The sequence below is a fragment of the Watersipora subatra genome, chromosome 5 (assembly GCF_963576615.1).
Source record: "Watersipora subatra chromosome 5, tzWatSuba1.1, whole genome shotgun sequence".
Taxonomy (NCBI): Eukaryota; Metazoa; Bryozoa; class Gymnolaemata; order Cheilostomatida; family Watersiporidae; genus Watersipora; species Watersipora subatra.
Window position 1 is genome coordinate 10863870 of NC_088712.1, and position 19716 is coordinate 10883585.

The window sequence follows — 19716 nt, forward strand, 5'->3', positions numbered from 1 at the left end:
CTAGAACTCTCACAGTGCTTCTGTAAGCTACTGCCACCATAACATATTTCTCTCCATAGCATGTTAATCCTAGTGGACGGTTCACATCTTTACAAGTCCAAAGCATATGACCTTGAAAAATGTCTATCAAGAAAACTTGAGATGAACGGCTGTCAGACACAACAACCTTGCCGGGTCCTGAAACACAGAGTGAAACCCAATCTGGGCTAAGCTGAGGACAAGAAATGTCTTTGAGTTTATTCCCTGTCAGTGAGTAGATGATGAGAAGCTTATTCTTTCTGTCTGGAGCGACTACTTTATTACTAGTGATGGCTAGTCCTGTGATGCTGCTGCCGCCAAAATGGTCATGGTGAATCCAGGAAGTGACCTGCTTTCCCTGCTGATCATGTACATAGATAGTCCAAAGAGTGTCATACACTACTGTATATAGCTGACCCTTGTAAACTTTCATTGCTCTTGGGTAACTATTAAATGTGATGAATGGGCCTTTTACTTGGTAGTTGTTGTCAATTGTAGCTACTGTTTTATTCTTCATTCCAGTTAATATTTGCGAGTTCCAGACTCTAGTTGATAAAGGATATGATGGTAAAGAGACTGTGTGGAGGAGTTTGAGGGACTTTGGAGGAGGTTTAGAAGGTTGAAGCTTCAGCCTCTCATCAATTACAAACCCGTCAGTGAAGACAACTTCTAGCATTATTTCACTACTTCCACCTGCAAATAAGTATAAGTATTACCGCATATAACTTATTCCATTATATTGTTGTAAAATGGAAGCAAGACTATATTGCTCAGGTAAAAGAGTAACATTTATGTGATGATGATAGTGAAATGAACAGCCCCTTATCGCAGTAATCAAAGTTTTATAAATAGTTAGCCCATTAGATTTTTATGAGTGAACAGCAATCAGTGATAATAAAAGGAATGCACAAAGTGCAAGTAAAATAATTTGTTCTTTAAAATGGGCTTGAAAACAGTGAGCTCGATAAAAACCTATAACATTTTTCATCTAAAAAAATCATTTAATTTTGCCATTTTTTATGTACAGTTTAGGGCAATTAGAAGTTCATTGAGAGTGTTTTTGCGGCTCAAGATTTTTAATTAACCTCTTCTTTCCATTTTTTAGCTTCTTTTGCAAGGTTATTCAGACACTCATTAACAGAGTTATGTGTATGAGTATGTCTCTACACGATATACAAGTGCTATATTTATCACTCACCAGGAGAGCTTTTCTAGCAAATGTTTCAAATGTTTTGACTTTTAAATGCTATGTTAAATAATTTTTAAAATAGCAACATTTTTTTATATTTATTATTGTATTTTTTATTATATATAATTATACTGCATACAAATATAAAAAAACATTTGCCTTAGCAGGTCATCTGTAAGTTTTACGTAAAATACTTTCTATGACTCTTACTGGACAATAACACGCTATATGAAGATCATTAGAAGTAATAACCCTCATGTGACCTAATTATATGACCAAGATATACATTCTTGATTAAACAGGTCCCAGCTGACTTATTTTCATGGTAAGCTTACAGTTTTATTAAAGTAAGCGTTTAATGCTAGTTTGTACTATTGAAATAATAATCTCAAGCAAATACTAAAAATATTTTTTTTAAATATAAGATGTTAAATGCTCTTCAGTCTTACCATTAACGGTTTATAGAAAGTTACTATCACAACGGTAGAAAACATTTGCAAGTATTCCTACACTATTAGTTGTCCCAACATCAAAATATGTTTGAAAACTTGTTGTCAGTTTATCTGGAACTGTATTTTTCTAATTATTTAGGTATTCAATTATCAGTGTAATAATATCAGTGCTTATAACTTGTTTTACAGGTTCATGGACTCATATATGTAGTTAAAGTAATGAATACAGGCAATCAGGTTAAGAGCAAAATTGATCGGCATAGCCAGTTAGCCAAGAAAGCAAAATATAAAATTTTACCCCGCCAAAACCAAGGCAAATACAAACTGCTGAGCCTGGAGGCAGCCTAACCAGTTAGAAGTATGACCGACCAGCAAAGGACGAACAAGCTACCAGCCAAGCTAGCGACACATGAACTGACCCACTGATAGGCTGGCACAAGCCAGCCTTTTGTCAACTAGAGGTGAAGAGTAGAGCCTAAGTTCCAAAGAAAGTATCCAATGATGCAGATAATCTAGAGAAGGCCGGAGACAGGAAAGCCTCCTATTGCAGTATATAGTGATATATATAAATCCTTTCTACTTCTCATAGTGGTTTGGTTATTTGTGAAGCAGGAGGGGGTTTACACAAATTCCTTTATATTATATTATATTTTACATGTTCGTGTAATCACATCAGTATTTGCATTTTAATGAATACTCTTTAAAATATTTTTAATAATCTACCTTCCAAATAGATCATTCAATAATGTTCATGAAATATCTTTACAATTATTTTGTGGAAGTTTGAACTAAAATTTTAATTTAACCGGGATAATGTATTGTCACATCAAACAATGTTTGACTAACTCAATTTAGAACAACATATCAAGTTTGGCACCTTTTCTCGCAACAAAAAAACTCAGATTTTGCTTAATGATCAACCCTTTGAATTCTAACGGCATTGCGTAAAATGTGCCAGAAACCTTAACGACTGGAATACGGGCACTTACATGGGTATGCATACAATATATGTTTATAAGTACCAGCGTAAACTAATGAATTTAATCCTTGCACCGGATGTTAGGCCGAAAATTCACTTCAATTTGTAACAGTTTGCAAAAATCTTTATCTACCTTTTTTGTGATAACAACAAGTATTATTAGAAAAAATTCACTAAAATATCGATATGATTCGTTTTTAAAAGAAAAATAATGAAAAATGTAAAGATACTAGCTATAATGTTCTGGTTTTTTATGATTGATGGAATGAGGATGTTTGTGTGATCGATAGATATGATACTACCGTGAAAGATTTCTTGGAATTTTAAAAGTTGTACAAATTTTTATAGTTTTAGCACGACTAATGGTGAAATATTGTTTCTGCCGCTGGGGGGAATGTGCTGTGAGGTGCCTGATACTTTTATTAGTGTCTTTACCAAATTTTATTGTATTATGAGTACATTTAGACATGTTTAATCAAAATTTAAATGTTTTGGACCGTTAGACAAATTGTCCGGAGTTACTGGCAAACATTCATAAGAACGAGAAGGAATCAAAAGGTTGAACTCCTGTGGTAATTACACGGGCAACTCATGTGACCCTCCAATAGTTTAGTAATGAATATTAATATGTGATCATGGCCAAATTTATAGCAAGTCACTAAAAATCTTTTAACATGTTTGAGTTGAGTAAAACAAAAAACCTAACCTGCAAACTCTTTATTGTTAAAAAATGGTTTGAAAAAAGTTACAAAAACTTAAGGTACAAAGCATTTGGTTGTATCTTCAAATTATTGTAATATAATACTATTATTTGTTAATTATTATAATAGTAATATATTACTAGTTAGAATATGTGATAGATCTGAGACACTAAGAACTAAATAATAAAATGCTATAGCTAGAACAATAATCTATATATCTACTTTTCAAAGTTGGTTGTGTGTGTATTTGATGTTGTGTGTGTCCAGCCATGGCTATTAGTATGCACACGCTAATTATTTTACCATTGGGACCACGCTTTGCAACGCCCCTGTTGAGAAATATTCTGTGATGTCAGTATATTCAAAACGATGCGTCTCCATTTTTTAATGGAGATGCATGAAATTTTTTTAATGGGCTAATTTGTTCTGTCCCCCTTGATATTAACCATAATTCATCTAAAACTGAAAATCTGGCAATCTGTGCACTGATTATATACGTTACTAGGAAATATACGTTGCTCGTCCTGGTGAGTTCAGCGTTTTCTGTTATGGTAAAAACTGATAAAACTCATAAATTTTTAGTTTACTCTTTAATTTTTTTAGTTACTTTTAACTCACCCATTTTAGTTAAAAGTTTGAAGTTTATTAATTTACATATTAAAACATCTCTACTATGTCTTCAGTAAGTTTACTTTATTCAAGTTAGCTTCAGCGTTTATTTTACACGTCTGTCCTCACGGTAAAAACTCTCCTATGGGTACTAATGTTAACATATCATTTTGTTTACATTTTCAAAGATGAGGATTTTGAAGATTTTTCCCAGAAGGAGATTGCATCAGACAATTACTGTGGGTTTTTATACCGTTCTATGTACGCCTCTAGCCTATGATATTATTGCATACCAGGGTTGGCTTGCGATTTGGCTTGCCAACGCTAAAACGAACTAAAATCATATAGTTGTATACCAAATAATTTATCATTGTAATCATAGCAAAATAGACTATATTTATCCATTATTGCTAATGATTTCACACATACCTTTAAACACCGTTACATTTTTTTATTTTTCACCCAAATTAACTTCAACTAAACACTTCTTTCAAGTTATGAAGTATGAAAGTTACAGTATATTGCCATATTTTGGAAATCTTTACAGGTGTTTTTATTTTCTCTTTTAATTTATTTTAACTACACAAAACACTTTCTCTTGATATGTAGTTTGAAAGTTAAAATGGCAATGTTTTTTATAGGTTAAATACAAAATATTTTCGGCTCATAGACTTTTTAGTTACCCGGGCATCGCCCTAGAGTACAGCTAATTATTTATATTTTCATGTTCCTGTACTCTGACTCAGGATAAGGCTTGAGGAAAATATAAAATACTTGTAATGAAACATTCATTTTTCGTAAAATAGTTGGTAAGAACTGAAACTAGTTTGATAGGTTTTTTGGTAAATGAACACGACTTCTGACATCAAATACTGAATAAATATTTCTTGACACACAATTAGCTTTCAAATTTTATGTCCATAACCTATCAATTTAAAAAAAATTCTCTTTAAAAATTGAGTTTCAGTTAACAAAAAGCTTTTGGATTGACTTTTTTGTGAAAATTTGACTAATTCTCAGGGTCAAACTCCCACAGGAATTTGCTGAAACTAGTAGTTTTGTTAAAAATTCATTAAAATTAGTACCCTTTAATCATATGAGACTAGAAATAAAATTTATTATTATTAGCAACTACACGTACTTGAAACTTAAAATTCTATTGACATGTGGACAAAACAAAATTTATCTGTATATATATTTTAAAACATTCTATTTGGCAGCACCCATAGCAACAGTCCTTAAACCATGATGTTATGAAAGCTGTGCTGTAGCTGTCACTTGCATTTTTGCCACAAACGTCATAGTTTTTGCAGTTTTTACCATTGTATTGTTTCTCAGAAAGTTTGAGCTGAGAATCTAGACTGCACATTTCTCAAACTTGAACTACTACCATGCTTACAAGAGTAGTCTAAGCTATTAGGCAGCCATTGATCATGTCTCCAATATAGCTAAGTCTCATTGGATTTGGTACATCATGGTTTTGTGCATACATAATTTCTGCTTTGGAAGTTGTTCTGTCAGGAGGATAAAATAATATTCTATTTTAACATGTTACTGCTCTGGTCTGAGCAGCATAGGTGTCGGCAATCTCATCAGCTAAGTCGACGCCAGACATTTTAGCAGTTTACTCTACTACTATGGATGGTATGGTTGTGCCTTGGCCTTTCCAAAGCGCCTTTTTGCAAGCTTTTGCAGAAGTGTGTGTAAACCGAATGTGTACTTATTTCCTGTTTACCTGAGACCATGCAAAAAATGTCTATATCTCCTCATTATCCACATATGCACATGCACGTATATCTGAACCAACTTAATTTTTGGATGCAGATCAGAAAAGGTTTTTTCAAGTCATGAATGTTGGAAAATGCAAGCAGGCATTCTTTTACAACCAAAATGTTGGTCAAAAACATAGAATACCCTAATTTAAAATCATAACTCATTTAGAGCATATAAATTACATAAATTTTTTGTATATTTCAATACATCAGAGTCTTGGCTTTTGAATGAGCTATTGTTTGCCATAGTGAGGCAGACATTGGTTGATGTTTATAGGATTTCCCCAGAGCTCTACCGCAAAAATGTTTACTGGCATAGGCTCGGAAATTGTGACGCCACAATTTTCATATGCGGTGTTGTGTGCTCTTACCGCCTATTTTATTGCTTACCGCTTATATTTATCAACTACGATAATGACGCTAGTGTCAGGCGAAGAAAGGACAACTCCAGAGAACCAGTGAAGATGACAAAGGAATCAGTGTCATTAGTTCTCCATGTACAGATTATTTTTGTGATAAATAACTCAGATTCCAAGCACCATACTTTGTTTTCTTGATGATATTAGGCACTAACCCTCTCATTGTATTGTGATGTTGAGGGTCGCGACTGAGACTAATTAGTTTCAAGCATTGCATGATCTCGCGAAAGTGTGATTGACGTACATGTATAGTCTTAGGGCCTCGCAACCGCAGGTCACAATTTAATCAATGTGATTTCACTACCTTCATCAATGACAGTACATTTATTGAAGCATAATTAATTAACCAAGAACATGTGTTTGTATTGGTCGAGCGAGGCGTTAGCACGATCCCGGGCATTGTTGATTATCTAGAATCCTACATGTAGATTATTAATAGCGCTCTCTGAGTTTAACAGCACCGATTGTCACAGAAAAGCGCAGCCTCATTGGCAGCGAAAGGGATCGACTGCCTAAGGCTAAATAATGATTGTGACATCACATTTTGAGAACCTGAACCAAGTGTTTTTTTTTTGCAGGACATGCTTTTGACACCCTGTTTTTCATAGTTCTATTATTCTTTGTGTATTGAATATTAGCTCATTCGAAAGCCAAGACTCTGATGTCTAGAAATATATAATACAAAAATCTATAATTTATGTGCTTTAAAGCAAATATGCAGTCTAGTTGAATGACCGAAATGTGTATCTAGAAAATCGATGTCACATATATTTTAGGTGTTGGTTTGGCATTCACCAACAATTTAGATGTTATATAGAATAATTCACAGTACATATTAAATGTTATGATGTGAATACAGATTTTAATCATTCAACTTGAGGTAAAGATTTGTCTAGTGCCTCAACCCAGTAGCATACTTTCAATGGTTTTAAATGTAATGAACATATAAGTCAGCATCTTGCATAGAGCTTACATAAAATATTGAATATATATCATTTTGGATTGTAGCAAATTTTCTAATAGTAAAACTAGGTAAAACTTATTCTAGCAGGTGAGCTAAATTAGGAAATAAGTAATTTTAATTCCACATTCAATAGACGTTCCTATTTCAATTAGTATGTTTCTCAGCAGACTTACTTGTCTCTCTCACTGTGCTGACTGAAGGTACTTGAAGAAAGGGTAAGATTTCATCAATCAACCTTTGCATTTCATTCTTTGTGTTGGTGTAGCTAGAGACTATATCACACTAAAAGGATTGTTTAAAACAGCTAAAGTCTTCAATGAAAGTGAGAGTGAGGCGACAAAATTATGAAAATTAATAACTAACTACAATTTCAATTATCTGCAGAACATCTATGCATTTTATAAGCTGTAATGGAAATAATTACTTTACCAATGTGGTTGAATTGCGTAAGATTTTGAGACCTCTAAAAATGCTAAACCTCAACATGTTTAAAGGATGTTCAAATTTTGTGTGTTACTAAAACTAACAGTATACTGACATTCCATAAAAATGGTCTTTAGTTTGCTCTGTTCCTATAGTAACAAAGCAACATAAGGCTATTTGGGTAACACATTGACTAATTTTTATTATTTGTTCATGACTTTTGAAAGTTACTATTAATTATTACTAAGCCTTTGTTATTTCAATGGTTGTAAAGATTACTAAATTAACCCAAGACTAACGTTTGATCATCTATCAAAGTTTGATCATCCATCAATCTGTCAAAGTGAGGGTGATTCAATAAGCAAAGCCATGAAAAACTTCATTAAAATGGTAATTAGCCTAGAGAATAGTGCTTCGAGCCCCATTCAACAACAAGACTATGCAATCACTGCAAGTAAACAGAATGCTAACAACGACCATGCTTTTTGTAGATACACAACAAAGTGTAATGCCATATGTACGGTTGCATGTTAGAAGAGCAGATGGCTGTAATAATATTGTCAATGCTGAAAGAAGAAGTGGAGCTGAAATACACTGCAGGCAGTTCAAAAATAGTACCAAGTGCATGAACAGATCATGTGTCTAACAATAGATAGAACTCTTTGTCACCTACATAAAACTTGACTGAAAGGTAGTTGGAGCTTTAGAGGAGAGTGTAGACCTACTGTGACTTGAATTTTTTGATACCAGTAGATATAGTAAAAAACATCATGTTGAAAGTATTTGGACTTCTGAAGGGTCCAGTTTTACTTCTTTCCAATCTAGTTCGGTTAACATCCATACATAATGTGATTTGCTAGAACCGCTTCATTAAAATCAGGTTCATAAAGAGATGAATTTTGTCAACTAACGCCATTCTCCAACATGAAAACTCAAACCATACACAGCAAAAATAACTCAAAACAAATTTATCGGTATTAACTGAAAGACTCTCAGACACCAACATTAAACATGGAAATCACTTTATTTACTATAGAAGACACAAAGGAGAGCACATGTCAAACTCGCTGCTCATTACACAAGAGAACTTCAATCCTAGTCATAAAGGAAAGTTACTCAAACCTTAAATCAAGTTCATTGAGTTGCGGGCAGGCTATGTAGAGATACAAAATAATGTAAAATATTAAATGATTGAAACGAAAACATTAAGATTGCAAGGTGTATTTACTTATTAAATTAACCTTTTACCTGACGAGCGTGTTTGACTCGACACTCTGTTTTGTTGATGATGTTTCTTATCTGTCTCCATTTCTTAAGAATTTCATCATCAAGGAATTCTGTGATAAGAGTTTTGGTTCTTAGTCTACTTTCTGTATATTCATCTTCTAGCTGTTTATACTCAGACTCCAAAGCTTTGATCTTCTATTAGTAAAACAATGAAATCATTTGAAAGCACTAGTATTGCTTTATGCACAAATGTTCTACTAACTTTGAAAAGAGTATGTAGTAGTTTACATTAGCTTGTAATCACTACCCGCACATTGTAAGAGCGATCCACAAATGAATTTACTGTCCAATACATCGTATTAAATGCATAACTCCACAATTGAAAGTTCTATCTTTTATCACAAAATCTAGCCCACAGCAAGAAACATTCTTTAATATTGTGCACAACCTTATATGATTGATCAATTGCACAGCATAGTTTTATGTTGCAAGATATTCTGAACGCCTCTTGATTTTTTTTCGAAACGGAAAATATAGTTGCTAAAGAGTAGCATTTATTGTGGAAGCAAAGCATTGGATGGTAAACCATCCATAATTAAATAGATATCATGCTGATGCAAATACTCTTCTGTCATATGGATGCTAAAAATACTTCCCTATAAAAATTGAAGTCAAATTCTCTTTTTCACTTACATGTAAAAGTAGATCCAAGACACACCTGACTTCCCCTTCAGTCATGTATAATAAGTTTATAAAAAATGATGCTTTTGCAAAGAATAAACAGAAATAGGGTTGATTAACTAAATAAAATGTTAACAAACTGTTGATCTTATACTGGTAGCTCAGTTGATAAAGAACCACGTGTATTTTTACATAGTAATAATTTGTAATGGTAAAGCGATTATTATGACAAGATACTGAGAATTGTTCAAAATAGTGATAAGTTAAACTAAGTTTATATTGCCAAAATAATAGCAATTTGAGTGAAGAAATGCTTTGCCAAACAATTGCCAGTGTCATTGCAACCTGTGAATCCCTGGTGTGATGAATCTTTTGCAGCATCTCAGTGGTTTCCTGGTCATATTCGGCAAGTATTTGAGAGGTGAACTTAAATATTTGTTCCAAATCTTCATCATTTTCAATCATCCCTTGCTTCAGCTTGTTGATCTTATCATTAAGTTCGTGTACCAGCTGAGGTAAAGGCACCATCTGATGAGTTCCTCCTGAAACAGCCAAAAGTTCACATTCTTATTCTCCTGGCTAGTCTAATTACCAAAGAATATAAATGATTCTTCATCGAATTTCTCTCAAATAAAGTCGTAACTTTTGAAAGAGATAGAGTTTTGACAAAAATAGTAATACATTTAATCAAGTTAGTTGTACATAATGAGTCTAATTTGTAAACTTTTTGATAGGTTAGCAGCTAGGAAAATACAAACCGTTACTGTTATTATGATACCCTTAATGTCTAGGTAACAAAAGGTAGCTCAAGCGGGTGCATATCATTCTCTGATAAACATGATGAGCCTGCGGGTCACTTGTGATGGTCGAAAAATGCTGCAAAAATTGTTTGCACCATTTGATGGAAAATATGGGTCATCTGATCAGATTATGACTAGATGATTAGACCAAACTAAAACGAAACTGTAAAGTAGTGAGCATCTATATTTGATAAGGGCTTTCAATTAGAACTCAAAGTAGTTCTTAAAAACATTGCAACGAGAAATTTTATATTGTATCTTTTTCTGGCATTTCATTTTACATGATTAAATCACATGTAAAAAATAACCGCGTTGAGCTAAGTAAATTATGAAACTAAGGGATTCCAACTTACGACCGTGTTTTCCAACTGTTCGTTTTTGAGATTTTAAGAGCTTGAAATCTTATGTCCACATATTTGAGCCTAAAACGCAGCAGCTTAAGGCATGGTGAAACTTTTGATACTAAAAAAATGTAATCGCCAATTTGTTGCAAGTATACCTCTGAAGATCAAATAGTTGTAATAACAGTTAAAATCCCTGTTGTCTTAATAAAACTATTTGTAAATGGCAGCGTTATACATTGTATTTGTTATAAAGTTATACTGATTTTAGTATTTCCTAATTTGGCCAGTTAGTTTACGAGGGAAACTTTTTATTTCAAATTACTGATAATTACATAATTTACAAAATGAATTTAGTTATTTTTCTTTTTTACAATTCGCCAAGTCATACTTATAGTCTTAACCAATGTTTTTATACTGTTACCAATTACCGTCATCACAAAACTTGTCTTTGCAAACGCATTCATTGCAAATCATCTTCAAACATTTATCACATCCCAAACTGACTCGCTTGTCTGTATGATCAGCACAGAATCTGCTTTGCTGACTCTTCAGTAGCTCATACTGTTCCATGTTTACATTTGGATGAATGTTTCCGATCTCTTCATGGTACTCTCGGTGCAACTAAAATGCAAAGTTTGTCAGAACAGATACCAAAAGTGACCCAAATACTTATGAATAGGATGTTCAAAAATTGCTTGAAGGTGCTATGAGCAAGCTAGTTATGAAATGTTTTAGTTATTTCAAAAGATCAACAACACTTTTCCCACAATAAATTTGTCTATAATCAGCCCCATTCTATAGTTCGCAGACTACAATTCACTAGGTATTTCAATGTGGTTGCACTACTGTAACTTCCATTACAAAGCTTCAGAAATAGACTGCTTTAACCAAAAATATAATTGGTCAGTTACATGTAAGTTGATATCTTTGACTAACTAAGTTCATTGAATAACCTCTGCTAACCTCTTTTTATTTACTGATATTCACTGAGGTATATAATCAAAAGATTGTTAAAACATTTGCTTATCAATAAATAATCGATATCATCTAATTAAAATGTCTACAGTTATTAACGGTGGTTGTTCATAAATCATTAGAAAAAGGTCATTAGCCTATTAACAACCTTGGTTTCATTTATGAATTCCTAATTTGGCAAAAAGCATATCACTCTGAAACTACATTTTGAGAGAACGTCACAGCTCAAACAAAACTGGTTGCTGAAGTTATTAAAATTTTGGTAATGATAATAAAGTAAGTTTGGTTCATTAGTTCTAGCAAAAATAGCAGCAGTATTAGTGCCATTAATGAGAAAAGTTATTAGAATGACAATTTTGCTCCAAACTTGACAATATTAAATGAATTGTAACGCTGAAACGACATTATTTTTTGTAATTCTTCAGTTACAAAGGGTGAAGAGAATTTTATTTAAAACTTCTAGAAACAAATTGCAAGCAAATTCTGTTCAATCACAATATCAAAATTGTGGGTTGATTAGCACTTATGAACCAATAGAATATAACACACAACACTGGCTAAAGATTTAAAGACTGTTTGTGGTACACCCTTAAAACGATATTCGTAACAGATAAAGGTTTTCAGCAGAAAATTGTGAGTTATTAATGTATGTTTGATAGCTCATCCAAATAACCTAGATTTTGGGTGATTATCACAAACTCAAAGTTGTAGTGTAAATTGTGTCAGTTTAAAATCTTTTAATCAGACTATTGAAATTGCCAAAAACCTTAAGTTTAAAGATTGTTGGCAGAAATTTAATTTTTCCTCAAAACCTGACACCTTAATGTCAAATAGCAAATAACCTATCAAACATTACTCATCACCATTCATACCTCATGATGCTTAACACAGTAAATTGTATCACACAGTGGACAGTAGGAAATTGCTTGCTCCTTATCCTTCCCTTTCTTTGCACAAAGATCACATGACTTCGGTTTATTTGTGGCTATATCACATGCTGGCAGCTGGTTGAGTGGTACCTCACATACTTCACTACAGCAAAACAAACATCAATTATTTATGATCAAGCTAAAAACAGCTTCTTAGAATAAGTTTATAGTACAAATTTTTCCTATGTTAACTTCATTGATAAATCTATCATTGGAGATAAAATTTACTATTGAGTTGAGATTAAAACTTATGTTGCTTAGTCTAACTGAATTTAATATCACATTGTGCTAAACTATTGTATGGATGGATCTCATCACATAATTCTGAAAATAATAATTTTTATGAACTTCTACATAATTTTAAGTTGTCTTAGAAAGCCAAATTTGTTGCATATACAGGGCACCTTTGGTATATGATTAGCCTGTAATACGAATTTTTGCTTTGCATATGGGATCATAATGGATTGTGTATTTTGCCATACAAATCTTGTTTCATCAAACAAATTCGGCAAAATTTTGGCCATGTTCAAATTTGGCCGCTGATGCGCTTAATATGTCCATAAAAAACCATGATTCCTGAACACTTTTCACCCAAAGCCTTCTCAGAACGCTTGAAAAAGATACAATTTCTTTCAATTTAGCATTCCTCATGTGAAAAGTGGTACGCAAAATTTCTCTTCCAAGCTAGTTGCAAAGTTGGAGCTGCAAATCCTTTGAACAAGGATCAGGGATCAGACAAATTCCCTTAACCTGCTAAGAAAAATTCACTTCATTACACAAACAATTTTGTTGGGCTTTTTGCCAAATGAGGCTGAAGATTTTAATGATGTCAGCCAAAAGTTTTAATGAAAAGAAGTTTGCAACTGATAGGTGGTAAAACTTCAATGATGAAAAAGTAGAAGTTCAATAAAATAGCCATAGACCTATTAACTATACGTATAGTTATTAGGTCTATGAAAATAGCTAAGAGTATATATGTACATCAATGGATCAAAGCTTAGTTTTAAGTGTAAGTTTAATAAGCTAGATTCATCAGAGTTAAATTGAAAATTTGTGTTATACATCTGTCTCGAAAGTAAGAACTCCCTACAGTAGGTACCGAACATAGTACAATCAATTATTACATTATATTCCAGATCATAACCACCATAATAGAAACTAAAATTATTGTAGGTAACTATAGTGATTAAGGTTAATTTATTATTTTGTCAATGATTATTATCATGTACAGTACTTGTATAACATTTTGTTGGTTTTTGCTAGCGGCTGTTTGCACTGTATAAACAATGGGGTTTGAACACCGCTCTATATGACATTTTTACTATACCTCAGCAAAAATGTAGCGTTCAATGACAACCCTGAAATAGATTAAAATCATGTCTCAGCGTCTACTCTACATATACTTTTCTATGTACCTCTTGCACATATTTAAAGACCTTTTCATTTGGGTTTTTTGAATTCGGGCAAGGCGACTTGGAACAAACCAGTCATTTTTTTTCTGACTATCCACCAGCCAGGTTTGTTTGTTCTTTGGTCTGCCTAGACAGGGCCGAAGACCATGCCAGCAGAGGGGCCATTTAGCGACAACTTGAGGCTATTGGGGCTGTAAGTTTGTCATTGGTGACAATACAAGTTGCGCCAAGAGATAATGCTTTTCAGCCACATACTCCAGGCGCTTGACTTCTTGGCATAGTAAATATTTATTTGCTTGGCCAATTTTAGATTAGGCGTAATGCTAGCGGTCGTCTCAAAAATATCATTTTAATTGTTTCTATACCCATATTGCTGGGTTTGCCAGGCTACCCTTTGTTGGCAGTTGTAAAACATTTGGCATAGGGAAGCAGCTCAAGATATATTTTAGATAGCAGGGATTTAGTTCAGAGCCCTCTGAGAAAGTTTCTTCTAGCTAGGGCAGTTTTGGCAAAGGTAAGCTTTGTCTGTCCTCTTTGACCCGCTATTCTTGTTGGCTCTTGCATAAACATTGGCTGTGTTCAGTGAGGCGGTAAACAGAGCCATATCAAGATTTGCAAGACATCATCAAGCTTGAAGAAAACTCTTTCTTTTGAGGCAGTCAATGCTATAAATCTTGTCGTTGTCATGGTCGTATTCAAAAAGCTTGGTCATATGACATATGTGTCATGATCACAGAAACCATGGTTAAGTCAAGATTATAAAATTTAGAGTTATTTGCATTAACAGAAAGAGAAAATTCTCACAATTATTTTGCAAAAAAAATTTTGATTCTAGCTTAATTACAACAGATTTTATGGTCAATAAACTGAATGCATGTTTACCATCAGTGCGAAAACCTAGTTCCGAGAAAACTGGTGTTAAAGTCTGAGAAACGAAAACCGATGCACAGTTTTGTTTGCATTTCAAAACGTCATAGCAACCAATATTAAGAGGTTGTGATATTTATCTAGATTTCTGTATTTGTATCAAAAAAATTATGCTGAATTTAAAAATTTAAACAGATTTTGGCTGGTTGTCATAGAAATGGCTGTATATCTAAAAGAAAATGTATTACCTAATTTTGCAGATATTAAAAATGGCTTGGCAGTGCCGCGATATTGAGCACAACCGTAGTATGATCAACAAAATGTTAAAAAATAATAATAGCAGTAACATATTGCACATCATTGGTCACTTTATACTTTGATCTTGCAAATTCGAATTATTTTTCTTATAATCAAATCTTATAAAATCGAATAATTATTCTTATAATTAAATATTGTAAAAATCTTATATGAATGGTTAAGAATATATCATGGTCATTCCCTTTACTTACACTGCTTTTGGCATCAGTTGGAATACCAAAGTACTCATTATAAGTGTCCAAAATGTCAGAATTATCCCTCAAATCTGCAAAAAAGAAGCGATTACGTTTTTCGGACGCCATTTATCAGTACTTCCTGTTTAGCATAGCAACGGTTTTAAGGGGTTTTTCCGAGGTTTTAAGACATTTATTATCTAAACTGACTTCAGATTCAGAAAGATCACTCTTTGATTAGTCCAGAAGCATGTGTTATCAAAATCCTTACCAAAATTCTAAATTCAGTTAGTGGAACTGTAATGTCGAATAACTCAACTTCGTGATTTGCGACTTAACCATGGTTTCTGTGACCGCGACCTATATGCTGCTGCTTGCATGGGCAGAAAAAAGCAGCAAAGAAAGACATTGTGCCATACCTTCCCACTTTACAAAACCCACACTTATCCTAAGACCATGCGCCAACATGGTCTTGTGTACTATTCTGTGCATCTGATTTTTAGGAAGCTTTATTAGGTGAGCATATACCTGGGTCAGCTAAGGTTTCAAAAATGTGTAGCTGAAGCTTTATTAAAGAGGCTCTCTTTTTTAAGGACTTCGGCTGGTCCCCCCAGTTCCTGCTAAAGCACTTCCAAGTTTTCATGCCGTCCAAGAAATGACAGCTCTGCAGCTGGAAGTGAGCCAACTTGATTTTTCCCTTTTTTCTGCAGGCCAGCGTTGTATGCAGGTAATAAAGAAAGCCAGTCTGTTATGATATATATGTTTATGAAAGTTTATTATTCTTCCCTTGAAAACTAATTAAAATGGTGGCGAAGAAAAGTCTTAGGTCTGCTAATAAGATTATTTTGTTTTCATTAGAGGTACTACTGATAGGCAGGTGGAGAAAATTACCCATATCATCAATGTGCATTCCAAACTTTATGCAACAAAAACACTATACATAGTTTTTCACTGTTTAGATAATGACAATAAAATCATTAATAAGGTAAAATGAATTGTACAATTTGCTCTGATTCTTTCCTGTATAGACTTGTTAAAATCAAAGCTGGGAAGATAATGACCCTCATTCACTTTTGAATATAAGCGTATAACTTTTCCTTGGTCATTGCAACCATGGGACCAAAATTATACAACTTAATTCCCTCCGTTTCGATAAGATGTATAGACAAAGTCCCTATTATGTACAAAGTAATAGTAAAAAATTTATAGTATATTAGTTACCACTTATCATTGCAGATATGATATTTTAGTGCTTGCGATCTTTCACATAAGTGAGACTTTTCCCACCTACTGTACATATGAGAAGTGTATGATTTATTTCTTAGCCTTGGCTTATTGTCTGCAGACAACAGCTGCACCACTCCATTTTGTTCATTACATTAGTGAAGCCTCCTAGTTGAGTTATGAGTAGTAATCACTTTGCAGTGTATCTTAGCATCTTGATTTCTTTCCAGATTGTAGCTTTTCTAGCTGATTCATGCAATTATGTTGCATGTTGGAGTTGTCAAAACGACAGTAATTTATGAACCATGCACGCTATCAACTGATGACATCCTCAAATCTATTCGGATTTATTACAAGGAATCACAGCTGTATAACTTTTCGGATAAGCAGATATTCTGCCAAGAGTCTTTGACAGCCTTTGGAAAGTGCACTACTTTAGTTACGGCGATCAGTTGTTATAAACTTTTTTGATTTATATTTTCAGCTAAATTGGTATACGCTAAATTAGTATTTCAATAGTTCCATAAAAACATTGTATAAAGAAATCAATATTTCATGAACTATCTGCTGGTGTAAACTCAAATGGGTTTGTCATTGCATGAAAAATGTTGTCAGGATATCAGTAAAGCGATATATGATGGACACTGACATTCTGCAATAAGGTGCATTAAGTGTCGGTTTTTAAAACAAACCTGATTTTTCGAAAATATTTTACTGACTTTATTTTAGCTATTTACTTGCATGAAAAATATTTTACTTTACTAATAATATTCTTATGCCAAGAAATAACTTTTAGACATGATTTTAAAGAAATAAACAGAGTTTATGTTAAAAATATATGATGAACAAATTGAAAATTGAACTTTACCTTTCACACTTACTGCTCTAACACAATTTGTTAAACATTTTGTATGATTTTGATGAGTATGTTGCAAGAATGAAACAAAATGCATGTTAAAAAGCTACTGCAGCTTGCTGAAAAGTAAATTGATCTTTAGACAGCAAAATATAACTTTGAATAAAGTTGCTTCAAACTGAAATATTGAACGCATATTTCAGAATTCGTGAAATTTACTTGGTCTCTTCAATCCACTCAGTTTCAGTCTAGAATGGTTACTTGCAAATAAGGGATATAATAACCATAAACCACTGGTGATTATTGACAAATCAACTGTAGACCATATTGACAAATCAAGATGTAGTGAAGATAACATGTTTTAACCGCTGTAATCAGGAGTTACCATTACAATCTGCTGAAATCATATTACATAACAACCTAGAGGCATGCAAAAATAGTTGCTAATCAACAAAGATGGCATTGACAATTATACTTGATTGTTTAATATTTTAGTACAGAATTGATGATATCCCACATATTTCTCTGCTTACTTCTAGGCTAAACCCAATCAATAATCATGCATTACTTCTGACTACATGCACATTGATCTCTAATAGCTGTTACTTGACTAATTTATTTCTCTTCACGGTTGTTACAAAATATCAATTATAGTTTCCTCTGCGTTAGTAAAGCAATCAATTATATATCTAGTCTAGGCCTATTGTTGACATAAAAAGGTGGCACCACTCTATTTCATTGTGTACGATATCCAACACAAAGCATTCCCACTCAAGCATGAAACCTAGTCATTAAATCAATATAATTACACTAAGGCTCTCAAAGCTAGTATACAGTGTGTCACAGTGTCTCATAGGGGCCCTCATTCACAAACTAACTATTGATCACAGGCCTTGTAGCTTAACAACTTTGCTGAAACATTGTAGATATTCTGGGAAAACATTGCAGCTGTAAATAATACCTAAAATTTTGGCCGTTCATCCACAATAGTGTTGGCAATGTGAACCAATTCGGCAATAGTGACAGGCTGTCCAAAGTTTCTTGATCTACATGTACATTTTGTAAGTTGTCCGCATGATAGATATTTGTGTTGAATTAGTATCTTATTACCTCAGTGACAACATTGTGTAATAATAATGTTATACTACTGATTAATCACTGATGTAAACGCATATGAGTTGGCAGTGATGTGAAAAATCTAATGACATATGAACTCATATGTAGTTTGGAAATACTGCCACAGTGACAAAGTATCAGCCAGACTTAAGTTTAATTTTTGAATCGCAACATACAATCTCTAGTGAACAATGTACCTGTGTTTAGCTTATACTGACTTTACACATCTAGTGTGTTCGTTCACTTGGCTTCTAGTACTTATTTTACTGACTGACGTTATTTACTCGCTTGTTTTATGAAATTCTTAATTTAACAAATTAAAGTTAAGCAGTGACAATAATTTTAAATCTGCTTTAGGGAATTAAATATGCACATAGCGAACGCCAATAAAATAAGCAAATTTAACCAGCTTTCAAAATCTAATGAAAAATTAAATTTTGCTACCTAACAACATACCTGCAGTCTTCCCACGGACAAATCAGGATGTTATTCTCATCATAGAAGCCAGTCAGACATTCTAGGCAATGCACATGGCTGCAGGTGAGTTTGCGAAGATTGGGCAGAGCCACTCCTTGTCTCAAACAGGAACCACATTTTACGACAGGTGGAAAAATCTCTTCCATATTAACCATGATCGGAACTACAAAAAAATTGTTTGTATAGTATGTCGGAAAATAAACTTGCATGGTGTCACATCTAGTGAACACTCAAATGGTGTAAAGTTATATTTCAAGAGTACCATGGGGCTACCCCTCTGCACTTCTTTGCCGCTTAACAAACTATTTGTATGACAACCAAATTTATCAAATGCTGAATATATCTTCTTTAAGAAAAATGTTAAACACATCAACACTTTTGGACACACCATAATGTTTGTATTTTGAAATAGACAGATGTATGAACCCAGTATTTAAAACATGTCATAAAATACTACAATTGAGTTTTACAAGTAATTCCAATATTGCTATTAATTCTGTTTTGTGAGATCAACTGTGGTTGTCATGGTGATCCTTTGTGACTTCAAATGGGTACTAATTACATTTGAACCTAAAGTTAATAAAATGGCAATTCAAAATGTAGTAAATAAAGTATTTGAACATGCGCAAAGTAAACGCGAGGCACCAATATTTATTTTTTCACCAGCTGACTCAGGCTGAAGTTGCTAAAATAATGAATGCTTTACATTTACACATCTGAATACAAGTGAAAATTCTGAGACAAAATATTCTAGAGGTTTTTATTTGAGATATAAACGGTTTGTGTTTAGA